General features: G+C 44.4%; 1 protein-coding gene across 1 annotated transcript in view; it reads left to right on the top strand.

The window, feature by feature from the left end:
- Nucleotides 1-8,548: 8,548 nt before the first annotated feature.
- Nucleotides 8,549-19,445, top strand: part of LOC124606516 (zinc carboxypeptidase-like) — a 97,221-nt gene continuing 86,324 nt past the window's right edge. Inside the window, exon 1 of the mRNA XM_047138500.1 lies at nucleotides 8,549-8,614. The gene's annotated coding sequence lies outside the window, so the exon portion shown is untranslated. The remainder of the gene's footprint in view (nucleotides 8,615-19,445) is intronic.

The following is a 19,445-nucleotide window of genomic DNA, read 5'->3' as shown; positions in this document are numbered from 1 at the left end:
GAAAGGAATATGTGCGAAACACTGACAAGGGGAAGGGACAGGATGGCAGGACATCTGTTAAGATATCAGGAAATAACTTCCATGGTACTAGAGGGAACTGTAAAGGGCAAAACCTGTAGAGGAAGACAGAAATAGAAATACTTCCAGCAAATAAATGAGTACGTAGTAAGTGCTACTCTGGGATGACGAGGTTGACACAGGAGAGGAGTTCGTGGCGGGCCGCATCAAACCAGTCAGAAGACTGATGACTCAAAAAAAAAAAGTTACAGTGCTCTTATTCATCCATTCACATCAATGAATTAATGGTGTGTCGCAATGTGGTTTGAAACAACAGTGAATATCGTAGATCCGCAAAGTAATTCGAGAGTTGTGAGACAACTAGGAGGCAAACCACTAGTGCAGGAATAAAGTGTGAATCGAGGATGAATAGCCTCAAAGGAAGGTTAGGATCTTTAGAGATGGGGAAACAACCTCAGATATGATAAGCTCAGATACGACAAGGAACAAAACCCGCTACGTCCTTTTCCAAGGAATTAGTTCTCTACCCAGTGAGTTCAGTACTAAGCTGGGGAGACTACAAGAAGGCGTATTTGCCTAGAAAACTGTGGCGGTATTCGGTAGAAGGGCCATATTAGAAAGTAGCATTCGTAGTAGTTTATATACACTCCTGGAAATGGAAAAAAGAACACATTGACACCGGTGTGCAGACCCACCATACTTGCTCCGGACACTGCGAGAGGGCTGTACAAGCAATGATCACACGCACGGCACAGCGGACACACCAGGAACCGCGGTGTTGGCCGTCGAATGGCGCTAGCTGCGCAGCATTTGTGCACCGCCGCCGTCAGTGTCAGCCAGTTTGCCGTGGCATACGGAGCTCCATCGCAGTCTTTAACACTGGTAGCATGCCGCGACAGCGTGGACGTGAACCGTATGTGCAGTTGACGGACTTTGAGCGAGGGCGTATAGTGGGCATGCGGGAGGCCGGGTGGACGTACCGCCGAATTGCTCAACACGTGGGGCGTGAGGTCTCCACAGTACATCGATGTTGTCGCCAGTGGTCGGCGGAAGGTGCACGTGCCCGTCGACCTGGGACCGGACCGCAGCGACGCACGGATGCACGCCAAGACCGTAGGATCCTACGCAGTGCCGTAGGGGACCGCACCGCCACTTCCCAGCAAATTAGGGACACTGTTGCTCCTGGGGTATCGGCGAGGACCATTCGCAACCGTCTCCATGAAGCTGGGCTACGGTCCCGCACACCATTAGGCCGTCTTCCGCTCACGCCCCAACATCGTGCAGCCCGCTTCCAGTGGTGTCGCGACAGGCGTGAATGGAGGGACGAATGGAGACGTGTCGTCTTCAGCGATGAGAGTCGCTTCTGCCTTGGTGCCAATGATGGTCGTATGCGTGTTTGGCGCCGTGCAGGTGAGCGCCACAATGAGGACTGCATACGACCGAGGCACACAGGGCCAACACCCGGCATCATGGTGTGGGGAGCGATCTCTTACACTGGCCGTACACCACTGGTGATCGTCGAGGGGACACTGAATAGTGCACGGTACATCCAAACCGTCATCGAACCCATCGTTCTACCATTCCTAGACCGGCAAGGGAACTTGCTGTTCCAACAGGACAATGCACGTCCGCATGTATCCCGTGCCACCCAACGTGCTCTAGAAGGTGTAAGTCAACTACCCTGGCCAGCAAGATCTCCGGATCTGTCCCCCATTGAGCATGTTTGGGACTGGATGAAGCGTCGTCTCACGCGGTCTGCACGTCCAGCACGAACGCTGGTCCAACTGAGGCGCCAGGTGGGAATGGCATGGCAAGCCGTTCCACAGGACTACATCTAGCATCTGTACGATCGTCTCCATGGGAGAATAGCAGCCTGCATTGCTGCGAAAGGTGGATATACACTGTACTAGTGCCGACATTGTGCATGCTCTGTTGCCTGTGGTTCTGTCAGTGTGATCATGTGATGTATCTGACCCCAGGAATGTGTCAATAAAGTTTCCCCTTCCTGGGACAATGAATTCACGGTGTTCTTATTTCAATTTCCAGGAGTGTAGTTTTTCTGTTTGCGATATTAGAGTGATTCTGACGGTTGTTGTTGTTGTTGTGGTCTTCAGTACTGAGACTGGTTTGATGCAGCTCTCCATGCTACTCTATCCTGTGCAAGTTTCTTCATCTCCCAGTACTTACTGCAACCTACATCCTTCTGAATCTGCTTTGTGTATTCATCTCTTGGTCTCCCTCTACGATTTTTACCCTCCACGCTGCCCTCCAATGCTAAATTTGTGATTCCTTGATGCCTCAAAACATGTCCTACCAACCGATCCCTTCTTCTAGTCAAGTTGTGCCACAAACTTCTCTTCACCCCAATCCTATTCAATACCTCCTCATTAGTTACGTGATCTACCCACCTTATCTTCAGCATTCTTCTGTAGCACCACATTTCGAAAGCTTCTATTATCTTCTTGTCCAAACTAGTTATCGTCCATGTTTCACTTCCATACATGGCTACACTCCATACAAATACTTTCAGAAACGACTTCCTGACACTTAAATCAATACTCGATGTTAACAAATTTCTCTTCTTCAGAAACGATTTCCTTGCCATTGCCAGTCTACATTTTATATCCTCTCTACTTCGACCATCATCAGTTATTTTACTCCCTAAATAGCAAAACTCCTTTACTACTTTAAGTGTCTCATTTCCTAATCTAATTCCCTCAGCATCACCCGATTTAATTTGACTACATTCCATTATCCTCGTTTTGCTTTTGTTGATGTTCATCTTATATCCTCCTTTCAAGACACTGTCCATTCCGTTCAACAGCTCTTCCAAGTCCTTTGCTGTCTCTGACAGAATTACAATGTCATCGGCGAACCTCAAAGTTTTTACTTCTTCTCCATGAATTTTAATACCTACTCCGAATTTTTCTTTTGTTTCCTTTACTGCTTGCTCAATATACAGATTGAATAACATCGGGGAGAGGCTACAACCCTGTCTGACTCCTTTCCCAAACACTGCTTCCCTTTCATGCCCCTCTACTCTTATAACTGCCATCTGGTTTATGTACAAATTGTAAATAGCCTTTCGCTCCCTGTATTTTACCCCTGCCACCTTCAGAATTTGAAAGAGAGTATTCCAGTTAACATTGTCAAAAGCTTTCTCTAAGTCTACAAATGCTAGAAACGTAGGTTTGCCTTTTCTTAATCTTTCTTCTAAGATAAGTCGTAAGGTTAGTATTGCCTCACGTGTTCCAACATTTCTACGGAATCCAAACTGATCTTCCCCGAGGTCCGCTTCTACCAGTTTTTCCATTCGTCTGTGAAGAATTCGCGTTAGTATTTTGCAGCTGTGACTTATTAAACTGGTAGTTCGGTAATTTTCACATCTGTCAACAACTACTTTCTTTGGGATTAGAATTATTATATTCTTCTTGAAGTCTGAGGGTATTTCGCCTGTCTCATACATCTTGCTCACCAGATGGTAGAGTTTTGTCATGACTGGCTCTCCAAAGGCCATCAGTAGTTCTAATGGAATGTTGTCTACTCCCGGGGCCTTGTTTCGACTCAGGTCTTTCAGTGCTCTGTCAAACTCTTCACGCAGTATCTTATCTCCCATTTCGTCTTCATCTACATCCTCTTCCATTTCCATAATATTGTCCTCAAGTACATTGCCCTTGTATAAACCCTCTATGTACTCCTTCCACCTTTCTGCCTTCCCTTCTTTGCTTAGAACTGGGTTGCCATCTGAGCTTTTGATATTCATACAAGTGGTTCTCTTCTCTCCAAAGGTCTCTTTAATTTTCCTGTAGGCAGTATCTATCTTACCCCTAGTGAGATAGGCCTCTACATCCTTACATTTGTCCTCTAGCCATCCCTGCTTAGCCATTTTGCACTTCCTGTCGATCTCATTTTTGAGACGTTTGTATTCCTTTTTGCCTGCTTCATTTACTGCATTTTTATATTTTCTCCTTTCATCAATTAAATTCAATATTTCTTCTGTTACCCAAGGATTTCTATTAGCCCTCGTGTTTTTATTTACTTGATCGTCTGCTGCCTTCACTACTTCATCCCTCAGAGCTACCCATTCTTCTTCTACTGTATTTCTTTCCCCCATTCCTGTCAATCGTTCCCTTATGCTCTCCCTGAAACTCTCTACAACCTCTGGTTCTTTCAGTTTATCCAGGTCCCATCTCCTTAAATTCCCACCTTTTTGCAGTTTCTTCAGTTTCGGATCCTGCCTTATTCTTTAATATGTTTAATATAATCAAAGGAGAGCAAATACTGCTACAAAGGTACGTAATATCTTTCCAGGATTTATCATTCGTACACACAACTAAAGCAACGTGTAAATGCAGTGCGAAGGGAATATTGACTTCCGTCGAAATATAGCGTCATTTTTAGAGACGACTTTTCAAAAGATAACTACATGTTTCGACTAGATGCTGATATATAGCTGCCGGAAGCGACGCAGTACCGAGTGTGCTCTGTTTTCCTATACATTTGCAACCGAAAATCAGAGACGACAATTTTTTCGGATTTTTCTGAAGTAAAAGAATCTATTTGAGTAGCAACAAGGGTACACAATTGCTTTTCATGTATCATTGTGTAATTGTGGTAGATCGTAAATATTACTGATGGACTGTTTTAATATGGTTTAAGTGAGATCCAAAAAATAAATACTTCGAGTAAATCCGATGTCAGCAAGTAAAAGAATCTATTTCAGTAGCAACAAGGGTACACAGTTGCTTTTCAAGTATCTTTGTGTGGTAGGTCGTAAATATTACCGATGGGCTGTTTTAATATGGTTTAAATGAGATCCAAATGATAAATACTTCGAGTAAATCCGACAGTCATGGGTGACTGGAATTCGACAGTAGGAAAAGGAAGAGAAGGAAACGTAGTAGGTGAATATGGATTGGGGCTAAGAAATGAAAGAGGAAGCCGTCTGGTAGAATTTTGCACAGAGCATAACTTAATCATAGCTAACACTTGGTTCAAGAATCATGAAAGAAGGTTGTATACATGGAAGAACCCTGGAGATACTAAAAGGTTTCATATAGATTATATAATGGTAAGACAGAGATTCAGGAACCAGGTTTTAAACTGTAAGACATTTCCAGGGGGAATGGTTATGAACTGTAGATTAAAACTGAAGAAACGTCAAAAAGGTGGGAATTTAAGGAGATGGGACCTGGATAAACTGACTAAACCAGAGGTTGTACAGAGTTTCAGGGAGAGCATAAGGGAACAATTGAGAGGAATGGGGGAAAGAAATACAGTAGAAGAAGAATGGGTAGCTTCGAGAGATGAAATAGTGGAGGCGGAGTTTCAGGGAGAGCATAAGGGAACAATTGACAGGAATGGGGGAAAGAAATACAGTAGAAGAAGAATGGGTAGCTTTGAGGGATGAAATAGTGAAGGCAGCAGAGGATCAAGTAGGTAAAAAGACGGGGGCTAGTAGAAGTCCTTGGGTAACAGAAGAGATACTGAATTTAATTGATGAAAGGAGAAAATACAAAAATGCAGTAAATAAAGCAGGCAAAAAGGAATACAAACGTCTAAAAAATGAGATCGACAGAAAGTGCAAAATGGCTAAGCAGGGATGGCTAGAGGACAAATGTAAGGATGTAGGGGCTTATCTCACGAGGGGTAAGATAGATACTGCCTACAGGAAAATTAAAGAGACCTTTGGAGAAAAGAGAACCACTTGCATGAATATCAAGACGAGCGAGGTGGCGCAGTGGTTAAACACTGGACTCGCATTCGGGAGGACGACGGTTCAATCCCGCGTCCGGCCATCCTGATTTAGGTTTTCCGTGATTTCTCTAAATCGCTCCAGGCAAATACCGGGATGGTTCCTTTCAAAGGGCACGGCCGACTTCCTTCCCCGTCCTTCCCTAATCAGATGAGACCGATGACCTCGCTGTCTGGTCTCCTTCCCCAAAACAACCCAACCCAACCCAATATCAAGAGCGCAGATGCAAACCCAGTTCTAAGCAAAGAAGGGAAAGCAGAAAGGTGGAAGTAGTATATAGAGGGCCTATACAGGGGCGATGTAAATGGAAGAGGATGTAGATGAAGATGAAATAGGGGATATGATACTGCTTGAAGAGTTTGACAGAGCACTGAAAGACCTAAATCGAAACAAGGCCCCGGGAGCAGACAACAATCCATTAGAACTACTGACAGCCCTGGGAGAGCCAGTCCTGACAAAACTCTACCTTCTGGTGAGCAAGATGTATGAGACAGGCGAAATACCCTCAGACTTCAAGAAGAATATAATAATTCCAATCCCAAAGAAAGCAGGTGTTGACAGATGTGAAAATTACCGAACTATCAGTTTAATAAGTCACAGCTGCAAAATACTAACGCGAATTTCTTACAGACGAATGGAAAAACTGGTAGAAGCGGACCTCGGGGAAGATCAGTTTGGATTACGTAGAAATGTTGGAACATGTGAGGCAACACTGACCTTACGACTTATCTTAGAAGATAGATTAAGGAAAGGCAAACCTACGTTTCTAGCATTTGTAGACTTAGAAAATGGTTCAAATGGCTCTGAGGACTATGGGACTCAACTGCTGAGGTCATTAGTCCCCTAGAACTTAGAACTAGTTAAACCTAACTAACCTAAGGACATCACATACATCCATGCCCGAGGCAGGATTCGAACCTGCGACCGTAGCTGTAGACTTAGAGAAAGCTTTTGACAATGTTAACTGGAATACTCTCTTTCAAATTCTGAAGGTGGCAGGGGTAAAATACGGGGAGCGAAAGGCTATTTACAGTTTGTACAGAAAACAGATGGCAATTGTAAGAGTCGAGGGACATGAAAGGGAAGAAGTGGTTGGGAAGGGAGTGAGACAGGGCTGTAGCCTCTCCCCGATGCTATTCAATCTGTATATTGAGCAAGCAGTAAAGGAAACAAAAGAAAAGTTCGGAGTAGGTACTAAAATCCATGGAGAAGAAATAAAAACTTTGAGGTTCGCCGATGACATTGTAATTCTGTCAGAGACAGCAAAGGACTTGGAAGAGCAGTTGAACGGAATGGACAGTGTCTTGGAAGGAGGGTATAAGATGAACATCAACAAAAGCATAACGTGGATAATGGAATGTAGTCGAATTAAGTTGGGTGATACTGAGAGAATTAGATTAGGAAATGAGACACTTTCAGTAGTAAAGAAGTTTTGCTATTTGGGGAGCAAAATAACTGATGATGGTCGAACTAGAGAGGATATAAAATGTAGACTGGCAATGGCAAGGAAGCGTTTCTGAAGAAGAGAAATTTGTTAACATCGAGTATTGATTTAAGTGTCAGCAAGTCGTTTCTGAAAGTATTGTTATGGAGTGGAGCCATGTATGGAAGTGAAAGATGGACGATAACTAGTTTGGACAAGAAGAGAATAGGAGCTTTCGAAATGTGGTGCTAGAGAAGAATGCTGAAGATTAGATGGGTAGATCACATAACTAATGAGGAGGTATTGAATAGAATTGGGGAGGAGTTTGTGGCACAACTTGACTAGAAGAAGGGATTGGTTGGTAGGACATGTTCTGCGGCATCAAGGGATCACCAATTTAGTACTGGAGGGCAGCGTGGAGGGTAAAAATCGTAGAAGGAGAGGTGGTGGTGGTGGTTAGCGTTTAACGTCCCGTCGACAACGAGATCATTAGAGACGGAGCGCGAGCTCGGGTTAGGGAAGGATTGGGAAGGAAATCGGCCGTGCCCTTTCAAAGGAACCATCCCGGCATTTGCCTGAAACGATTTAGAGAAATCACGGAAAACCTAAATCAGGATGGCTGGAGATGGGATTGAACCGTCGTCCTCCCGAATGCGAGTCCAGTGTGCTAACCACTGCGCCACCTCGCTCGGTCGTAGAGGGAGACCAAGAGATGAGTACACTACGGAGATTCAGAAGGATGTAGGCTGCAGTAGGTACTGGGAGATGAAGAAGCTTGCACAGGATAGGGTGGCATGGAGAGCTGCATCAAACCAGTCTCAGGACTGAAGACCACAACAACAACAACAACAACAACAAATCCGATGTCAGCAACGCTAAATGTGAAGTAACAATTCATATTGTAGTATCTCGCAGAACTGTGGCCCTTAGAGAAAAAAAAGTGATAAGACTGCGCATATACGTAAAGAGGTCCAGGTGCTCCTGAGGCTATGTGTTTGTAACCACCGTACAGCCACTATGCTTCCTATGGATTAAATATTGTCCTGTAGATACAGTCACGATGGGTAACACCACGGAGACACGTGTCTGACGTTGACGTGAACGTCAGTTTCATAAGTAATGGCGTACCTGTGAGCAGGTAGACGCTGGTGGATCTACTGTTTCAGTGTCGCAGTTCACATGCACAGTACTTTTCCGTTCTGCTGTTCATCACCGACTTTATGTCTTTAATTATTTGATATTTCAACGTATTCATACACGCTCTTGACTCACTCAGTTGTCTTCACACTGAAAACTGATTTCGCTGTAATCTGAGATTGTTTCTTCCTTACTGTCAGAAGACGACGAATAACATCTCGTATTTACAGTGCTGCGCGCGTCGTCGGTGGCCGGCACACACTGCACATTCGACTGCGCAGGTACAAGCCATCATCACAGCATCTTTACAGCGAGTTGTTGAGGGGCAATTTATTGTTGTGTTACACGACATTTTGTTCCGCTTACATGTCAATGAAATGTGTGCTATAATTTCCGCTATTTATTTATTCTCGTAATAATGTCTGATAAACGTTTGTACATTGGTATGCAAAATTAAAGCAACAAACCGCTATTTCCTCGTACTGTGTCTGATTCATGATATAATCATACAAACTCTCAACAGATGTCCATACGATCGTGTTCTGCACGGAAGAGGCATAGTTTGTAACGTGTATGCAACTAATATGTAACGTAGCTGCAGCCAATATAGCTTATGTTTGTCTGTTAGCCGGCCGCGGTGGTCTCGCGGTTCTAGGCGCGCAGTCCGGAACCGCGCGACTGCTGCGGTCGCAGGTTCGAATCCTGCCTCGGGCATGGATGTGTGTGATGTCCTTAGGTTAGTTGGGTTTAAGTAGTTCTGAGTTCTAGGGGACTGATGACCACAGCTGTTAAGTCCCTTAGTGCTCAGAGCCATTTGAACCATTTGTCTGTGGAACTGGACTCCATAAGCACCCTGAGCTATCAGTAAACGGAATCTAACGTGCATAACACTGTGTGCGTTGTTATGAGTGCCAGTTTCACTGTCACTTAAGCCCTCAAAAATTCGTTACATGGAAAACTTAAAACTAACATCTGGATAAGCCATCAGCCTGCGTTTTTGAACAAGAATTTACAAGTGATACAGAATCTGACTTGAGCAAGCGAATTTACTGGACTAGAGTACATGACGTGTTGTGATGTGTCAGTGTCTCTGTTTTGGCCCTAAGTTTTTAACTCATCTCTTTCGATTATTGCCCTTTTCCATGTGGTTTACAGTAATTCGCAGCAGCATGCAGCAGCAGTGGCTAAAGCTTATAGTTACTAAGAATGAATTTAATAAAAAGAAGTTTTCTTGGGTCCTGTTAACTACTAAAGAACTTTTGAGAAGGGATTTCATTAATTAAGTCTATTTAAAACTTCAGAATCATCATGAGCAAGTATTAACAATGACAAATGACATATGTGTCAATAGTGGTTGAGTGATAGATTAACAAATTATTTCAATTTCAAAGTTACATTAACATTTAGTAACCACAGCATATTATTTAGATATGGAAAATAATAATTATTATTTGGAGGATAAGGAGGCTTCTTTCACGGGCAAGCAAAACATGGGATTATTGCAAACTCGGATTAACAATCACGAGCCTAACCTTGCAATTGCTTTTGCGCTATGCTTGCGAATTTTACCTTGAATTCCATCTTCGAGCGTAGTTAAGCCATCTAAATCTCTCCTGGCTATATGACTGAAATCAGGCCTTCAGTGTGGTAAGATCTATCATCACTGACGTTAGGGCAGCGTAACACTTCTTCCGTCTGCTGGCTCTCGACCGACACTACTACTTCCTCTCTCGCAGACAGACCTCCTCTCACGACAATGCTTAGAAGCGCGCTTCCATGTTTCACCCTCAGATTGTTACTATCGATATCTGAGTGCTTACACAATGAAAGGAATAGCGTTAATTGGTTCAAAATGGTTCAAATGGCTCTAGGCACTGTGGTCATCAGTCCCCTAGAACTTAGAACTACTTAAACCTAACTAACCTAAGGACATCACACACATCCATGCCCGAGGCAGGATTCGAACCTGCGACCGTAGCGGTCACGAGCGTTAATTGGATATATTGTTTTATGTAATGGAGAGTTATGACACACTCCTTACAACTTGTCAACGGAGAGTGTCTTCCGACAGTACGCACTTGGCTGTTTTGACGTTCACTGACCGGAAGTTGGTTCCACGTGACGAGTCATCCTGTTCGAAGACGCCATTCATGTTGATGTTTGTCTTGTGCTCCATTTAACTGCTTTCGTTGTTTGTTGCTGCTTCTTGTTATTTCGTTGCTGCTGTTCCGTTTTGTTATTGTTTCTTGTTATTGTTTAGTTTCTTCTGGTAAACATGAGTGGTTCCCACGAAGCGCTCTATAAGTGTGAGGAATGCAGTTCAGAGTTTAAAATGCGAAAGAACCTCTACGCCCATATGAGGAAAGTTCATGAACTTGACATCCATGTGTCTAAAAAAGGAAAAGGCAGTGAATCGTGTCCCCAGTGCGGAATTGCATTTATGAGATGCAGGCATTAAATAACTGTGCATGCATAAATCGGAGGAAAACAGTCGGAAATGCCGCATTAGTTGCCCACAGTGCTCTCTCTCGTTTGTCACCTATGACACACTGAGAACAAATATTCAAGAGAACCATGATGTTAGTTTTGAGTGCCAAGAGATAGAGATAGAATAGGTTTCTTTTTATATTTATTGTGTTAGTCACGTTTTAGTAAATTTTGTTGGTCCAAGTAAATGACTTAAAAATACTGCCTTAACATTTTTTTCAGACTTTGAAGAGTGGAAAATTTCTTACGAAAAAGTAAACCATGTTCGTTATGTAATGAACTGTTCGGAGCAGAAGCGACTAGAAAAACGTGTCCGATATTACCACTGCCATCGCTCTTTCAATTTCAGTGCTAAAGGAACAGATGCCAGGTGTGTCAAAAGTATGGGCACGAATAAAGTAGGCAGCACTTGTCCATACAACATGCAAGTGACAATAACAGGCGACAAATGCCGCTTAAAATTTTTTCCGAAACATATGGGACACACCCAAGACGTTGGAAGAACATTTCTGCATAGGAATGAGAGGACAGAGTTGACAGGTAAAATGGATATGTGACACTTATGTACATGAAACATGAAATCATCAAATTTATTTGTGTGAACAGACATGTAGGGCCTATCAATATGCTTCATTCTTATTTCCTTTTTTTTTCTTTTTTCAGGACAGCTGTCACAGAGTGTTCCTGTTGGGCGAGTTCTACAAGATGTGCGAAGTGCACCAATCGCTGCAAGTATGGAGAGAATCCATCTCCTTTAGAAAAAAGATTTGCATAACATAAAAAGAGATTTTGATATTGGTTAAGCAATGAAGAAGCATGAAAATGATGCAGTGAGTGTGAAATCGTGGGTTGAAGAAATGAAGAGACAAAGTGACAACCCAGTGCTGTATTTGAAGCAGCAAAAACAAGTGGATACTAATTTTCAAGATGAAGACTTCATTCTTATTATAATGACAGACTTTCAGGCTGAACAACTTCTAAAGTATGGAGAAAATAAAATTTGTGTGGATAGCACTCACGGCATGACTGCATACGATTTCCAACTTTTTACTATTGTCGTTGTTGATAGATATGGTGTTGGAATGCCAGTTGCATTTTGTTTTTCAAATAGGGTGGACGTGTGCTTACTGTCTTTTTATTTCAAATGTCTGAGAGAAAGGGTGAGCACTGTAAAGACCAATGTGTTTATGTCTGATGATGCACCAGCAATTTATAATACATCGTCAGCAGTAATGGGACCTGTGGCAAACCAGTTGCTGTGTTCTTGGAATATACAACGGAACTGGTCTCAGAATTTAAGGAGAATTGCTGGGGGTAGTGAGAAAAAATCAGCAGTGTGTAGTTCACAAAAGCAACTTGAGACTGAACTGGATATATATGTTTATAGTTGTAGTCTGGAGAAAGTGCTGGAAGACTTATTGAATGATCCAGATACTGCAGAATTTGGTAGGTACTTTCTTAAGATGTACTGCCAGCGAGTGGAAAAGTGGACGTATTGCTTTAGGCACCGATTGGGCATTAATACAATTACTTGGAGTCCCTACATAAAGGAATGAAATACAGTTACCTAGAAGGGAAGAAGTGCAGAAGGCTGGACAAGTCATTAACCGCTTTGTTATGTTTAGTGAGAGACAAAGTATACGAGGGCTTAGTCAAGCTCTCAAAACGTAAACAGTGCTCTAGGGCGTCAAGAGTAAAAACAAGCCACAACGGTAGCTCAGAGATAACAAATGGGATGATTTCATGCAGGGGTGAAGGGTTGTGGGAAGTGCTTTCTTCCACTGGTTGTGAAGTGTATGCTGTTGTAAAAAATTCAGAACTGATATGCGAAAGAAAATGCTCACTTAAGTGTAGCATCTGCAACATATGTGTGCATTCGTATAAATGCAGCTGTTTAGACATTTTAGATTTTAACATTTGTAAGCATACACATCCATGTGCCAAATCATTGTCTGGTGCTGTTCAGGAGAGTGAACAGTGTTCCTTGCCCTCTAGTGCAGACAATGAATGTGTGTCAGGATTGCTTCCTGGCAATTCAGAAAAATCTGCTGACACATCTGAACAGGATGTGATGTCTCACTGTGAAACTATAGCCTCACTCGGCAAAAGAACACAGTGTGGACAGGAGACTAAGGCCAAAGTATTGAAGGGTCTGAAGAAGATCATTGGTAATCTTAATAAAGATTTTTCTTTCTCACAAGAAAATACAGTAAATGTGAATGCCAAAATTGAATCTCAGGCTAGATTTTTTTCCACAAAGCGGAAAAGGATTTTGTGAGGGGTGATGAAGTGTTAATACAAAAAAAGGAAACTCCAGGTTGGAATATTGATGAGTTGCAGACAGGCACAATGTAAAGAATGTTACATATTTAGCTTTTGGCCAAAGCCGTCTCCAGAGAACAAAACACGAGCAGATTAACACTAGCAAGCACACGTGACCAATATCTCCCGCAGCAGATAGTGGACATGTGTGCAGGGAGTGTGCTTGCGTGTGTAAATCTGTTTGTGTTTTCTTTTCTGAAGAAGGCTTTGGCCAAAAACTAAATGTGTAACAGTCTTTACATTGTGCCTGTACAGAGAATAGCAAACTATCCTTTTCCTAATAGTGTTAATGCACATAAAGGTCTTCTTGTACATTATGGCAATTTTGTGTGTGTATGTGTGAAATACTTTACTGTTGCCTGTCCACCTGCTTAGCTGGGTGGTAACGTGCTTTCCTTCCGTGCAAGCGGGCCTGGGTTCGCTTCCCTTCCGGGTTGGAGATTTCCTCCGCTCGTGGATTGGACTGGGTGTTGTGTTGTCCTCATCATCATTTCATCCTCATCCCCAGCGCGCAAGTCGCCCAATGTGACGTCGACTGAAATAAGACTTGCACTTGACGGCTGACTTTCCCGGATGGGGCCTCCCGGCCAATGATGCCAAACGCTCATATTATTTTTTACTGTTGCCTATTTATATTGTTTTGCGGCAAAATAAACGCAACCTTGCAAGATTTCCGCCTGTTGCTTTAATTTTGCTCACCAGTGTAGGTACTTAATAAAGGGTCTACTTCACTTTGAGACGAGAACGTTTTATTAGACCCCGCAACTACAGGACACACAACTAATATGACATTGTCATTGCTACGAACGCCCGTCCGATAACCGTACACACACCGTTGGTCGTGCCGCGGGTTGGAGAAGCGAACAGGCCGCTAGAGAGCGGGGTGTTCTCAGCGTTGATCGTTCGCGACGTTGCCGGATAGGTATGGAGTGACGCGCGAGCTAAGGTCGCTACACCACACCACGACAATGAAAAGAAAAATAAAATACTTTTACTGACTTGAACTGTGAAATTCTACTGGGTCGAAACGGAACTGCTCTTTCCTTTCGTAATGCGTTTCTGTTGTGGCTGGATAATGGCGGATCGGCTGGTGTTTCAGATGACTGCTGCAGGAGATGGCGCCTTCTGAACTTAGCAGTAGATAGTCTGGCTTGCACCAGTCGATGTACACTACTGTATATACCTCTTTAACGCGGAGAGTAAGTGTTCTATCAATTTCTCCCTTGTGGGCCATGGTAGGGCAGTTCCAGTGCTGTGAGTAGAGGGACACATTGGAAGAAAACGTCCACTGTCGTTGCCAGATCATTGTAAACGAAGGTATCCTGTTTTCCGTGCCGTGTTGTTCCACTCAATTGTATGGCCTCCATTTCCTTCTGGAGTTCCGTGAGGAAATCATGAGTAGAGTGTGGCGACCAGGCTGTTCTTTGGAAAACTCTCCTGGTAGACGCACAGGTTCAGCATACACTAGCTGTGCTGGGAAGGCCTGCAGGTCTTCTTTTAATGCACTGCACAATCCCAACATTACCGGAAGGGCGTCAATCCACGCGTCTGTCGTGTGGCACATTATAGCAACCTTGAACGAACGGTATAGGCGCTCCAAAATGCCGTTTGGAGCTGCGTGATATGGTGATGTCCTTATCAGGCGTATTCCGTACAACTAGGCGATTGCACGAAAGATATTTTCCATCCCCTGGCTACCGTGTTCGGAAGTCACTTGCTGGGGACAGCCAAAACGTGAAATCCAACCACTGGTGAAGGCTCGCGCCACGTTCGCGGCGGTTTGGTTTCCAGAGGGAATTTCTTTGGCCACCTGTCGATTGGCTTGAGACAGTACTGATAGTTACGTGCAACTGGGAGTGGTCGTACCAAATCCAGGTGAATGTGTGAGAATTGTGCGTCTGGGATGTCAAAACTTCCCAATGGAGCTCGTACATGCTGTGTTACTTTGCATTTCTGGCAGGCTGTGCAGGTCTGAGTCCACTTACGGCAGCCCTTCCGTATACCGAGCCACGCAACATGTTGCGTTACTAGCGCTCTCGTAGCTTGAATTTCCGGATGGCTGAGCCCATCTAGAGAACCGAAAACTCATCATTGTAGAAGATCAGATACATAATGGCGACTGTCGGCCTGCTGTCTCGTCACAGTATATCAGCCCCCAGTGCCTGGCAGCGTCATACGACACAAGTGCACAGCTGTCTCGCCTTTCAGCAGGTCCTTCAACTCCTCGTCGCCATTTTGTGCTGCTTGCCAGTACGGTAAGAGTCACAGAGGTATGCTTTCCACTCTAGGCAAGGCATCATTGCTGACGTTTTCGAACCATTTACATGCTGAATGTCTGTTGTAAACTGCGAAATAAAATGTAGGTCGTTGATCTGCACTAGGGGATAATTATTTCGTGGCTGCGAAAACGTGGAAGTCAGTGGCCGATGGTCTGTGTATATAGTGAAGGCATACCCTTCCACCATGAGCATGAAGTATGGAACCGCTTCATAGGCTGCTAACAATTTTGCGTAAAATGGTGACGCCAGCAACAAAAATAAAAAAAGGGGGGAATGGAGTAATGGAGTGTAAAAGTGTAAAATCAAGTTAGGTGACGCTGAAGAAATTAGATTACGAAATCAGACACTAAAAATAATAGTTATTCTATTTGGGCAGCAAGATGACTGACGATGGCCGAAGTAAGATATAAAATGCACGTTAGAAATTGCGAGAAAAACGTCAACATAAATGTGTTAGAAAGTCTTACCGGAAAATATTTATCGGGAGTGTAGCCATATATGGAAGTGAAACCTGGCTGATAAGCTGTATAAACAAGAAGGGAATATAATAATTTGAAATGTAGTTCTACAGAAGAATCTTGAAAGTTAGATGCCTAGATAGGGTAACTAATGAAGATACGCTGAATCGGATTGGCGGATAAAAGAGTTTTATGTTACTTGACTAAAGCGGTTGATAGGACATATCCTGAGGCATCACAGAATAGTCAGTTTGGTTCTACAGAGAAGTGTGGGAGGTAAAAATTGTTAAGACAGACCAAGACTCGATTATACTAAAGAGTGTTCACTGAACAGCCAAAACTTTACGACCACTGCCCTCGGAGACATTGGATGTCAACTGGTGACGCTGCAGGCACCTGATTGGGGGATCACCCTAGGGAAGGTACGGGTTGCAAATGGGAAAATCCATTGAGATAACCGACTTTGACAAAGGACAGATTATTGTTACGCGGAACCTGTGAACGAGTATCTCGAAAACGGCGAAGGTGGTCGAACGCTCGCGTGCTAACGTCGTGAGCATCTACGGAAAGAGGTAGGAGGGCAGTGAAATTACCACTAGGCGCTAACTGGTTGGACGTCCACGACACTTCACAGAACTTGGGGTTAGGATGCTTGTCTACTCTGCAAAGGAGGATAAATAGTGATCTGTGATATCTCCGCCGATAGAGCACAATTCTGGTGCACGCAAAAGTGTTTTGGAGCACACCGTTCATCATACATTGTTGAACATGGAGCTCCTCAACATACCACCCCTACGTGTTTACTTGTTGACCCAACTACATCGTCAATTACGATTCAGTCGGCATGGAACCATAGGGATTAGACCGTCGCTCAAAAGAAACTTGTCGGCTCTTCGGGTGAATCACATTTTTGCTACACTAGGTCGATGGTCGTCTCCACAAACGCTGTCATCGAAGAGAACGACGGTTCGAAACGTGCAACGCGCCACGGTAGCAGGCTGGTGGGAGCAGCAATATGCTTTGGGCACCACTATGGCACTCAGATCATACATACAAACGTCCTTCGCCCCGCCACTGCCCGACGTGATACGTTCACGTGTCGAATAGGTCTTGCTGTTTGTCTCCACCTCACGTCAGAGACATTCACAAGTAAGCTTCGCTTCGGAGCACACACACGTCACCTGCGATTTAGTCATACAGTAAGCATGGTAACACAGTATTCGTTTGAAGAACAACGAGATATGGTTTTTGTTTATGGACTAGCTGACAGTAATGCGCATGAAGCTCGACGGTTGTATGAGGAACGGTACCCAGCAATACGCCACCCACGCCCACAAACGCTTACAGCAATTCCCCGGCGACTTGGCGAAACAGGCTCGTTAGCGGGATACCATGGTGATGCTGGAAGACCACGAACACGACGGGATGCTGCATTTGAAGAGACTGTTCTCGAGCGCTTCGAGGAAGCGCCCACGACAAGTACTCGAGCGGTTGGACATGACATGGGGATCACTCATCGGTTGGTCTGGGAGGTTTTGAGAGATGACGGCTAGCATCCATTTAGTTTCAACCCTCTCCAAGGCCTAAATCCTATGGTGGACTATGAACACAGGCTAGGGTTTTGCCGGTGATTTCTGCGACGTTTTGCACGAGATCCCGACTTCTCCGCCATTGTGTTGTTTACCGACGAGTGCACCTTCCATAGGGATGGCCTTTACAACACTTGAAACGTTCATTACTGGGAAGGATAAATTCTCACATCACGTACGTCCACGGAAACCAGGAACGATTTTCCCCTCAACATTTTGGCAGACATTGTGGATGACCATCTGATTGGGGCGGGCCGTCTGCCTCCTCGACTTACCAGGCCAAATTACCCTCACTTTTTGCAAGAAACTCTACCTGGCCTGCTGGAAGATGTTGCACTGGATATACGGCTACGCATGTGGTTGCAGCATGATGGGGTGCCGCACGTAACAGTCGTGATGTTAGTGGATATTTAAATGAACTCTTAGACGGCCGGATAAACTGCAGAGGTGCTCGTAGGACACGGCCCCCGCGATCACCACACCTCACACCACCAGACTTTTTCTTGAGGAGATGAAGTTCTAGTTCACCACCCAGACGCGAACCACCTAGAAACGAAGAGGAATTAATAGATCGCATTCAACATGCCGCCAATCGCATCAGGGCAATGCCAGGAATCTTTGAAAGAGTTCGGCAAAACATCGTTCGACGTTACCAAGCCTGTGTCGCGTCAGAGGGTCGCCATTTCGAGCACCTGCTTTAAGTAAACAATGTCCTAGCTACAAAAAAGGTCCTTCACAGGGCCGACACAATTTGTAAAAGACTTTCTGTATTCGAACTAACCGCTGTTGGGTTTGTTCCCGGTACGTCTTATCATGAAACTACAATGGATGTGTCGGGACCCCGGCGGATTCGCCCCCAGAGTGGAAGGCTGGCGCGCAACCACCGAGCGTGGGGCCGCCTTTGGTAATCGCGATCTCCGGCAGGCCAAGCATTAGCGGTTATGCGGTGTCCAGAGCATCCGGCAACAGGGTAATGCTGCCGCCAATCGGAGCGCGTGGCGCCAAGTTTCCGTAGTTTAACAATGGTGCGTTGTCGACCAACACAACATTAGTAATTTTGGTTACTACTGGCATCAGCTATCCAGGGTTAAACTTTCGTAACACAATTTTTCTAAACCCTGTATTTTTAGACCGTGTCTGCGCAAGATACAGCCGATTCTATCCTTTACCCTGGAGATGAATGGCATAAAAGCTTCTTCTTTTGATCTGTCACTTCTCCACGATTGTCCCGATTCGTTATGGAGATGCTACAGTAAATAATAACAGTTATCGATATTCATTATGCTCATAAAAAAGGTAGGAATGTTAGGTTTCGTAACACTTCTTACATAACTGGTGGAGTCCTCATTCTCCCTTAGCACGCATTCCAAGCGTTGCAACTCGCACTCGATATGCTGCGCCTGAGTGTGAAACGAATGTGTGACAGCATAACGGATTGTGGATAAATAACATTACAACACAAGAACATTGGTGTGTTTATTGGTGAAATCCGTAGTAGATGGAAAAGTTTTTAAGACTCTTTAGACCCAGTGGACGGTCGAACAGGTGAAACTGAGGTGGCTCAGGCAATGGTGAAGTACTGGACTCAGATACGGGAGGATGACAGTTCAAATCTCTGTCCGGCAGTCCCGATTTCACTACACTGTTAAAGGCAGATGTAGAGATGTTTTCCTTTAAAAAGGAAAGGCCACCTTTCTTCCCTGTCCTTCCATGGCCAAGAACCCTCTGCCAGGCAGAATTGCAGGACGTTAAATTCTAATCTCACTTCTTGTTTCCGATAACGGTGAGTGTGAATAACCGTTTTATTTACTGTATCAGGCACACAAACCACTACGACAATCCTTTGTCGCCGCATCCTATGGCCATTTCTATAGAGTCTGCACGATTCGCACTACCAAGTCGCGCTTAAACCGTGCGTTAGTCATTCGCACTTCAGTCTGTCACATGGTTGTCTCCCCGGGAAACCTCTTCATTCAA

The sequence above is a fragment of the Schistocerca americana genome, chromosome 3 (genome assembly GCF_021461395.2).
Source record: "Schistocerca americana isolate TAMUIC-IGC-003095 chromosome 3, iqSchAmer2.1, whole genome shotgun sequence".
NCBI lineage: Eukaryota > Metazoa > Arthropoda > Insecta > Orthoptera > Acrididae > Schistocerca > Schistocerca americana.
This window is presented reverse-complemented; position numbering and strand designations above follow the sequence as displayed.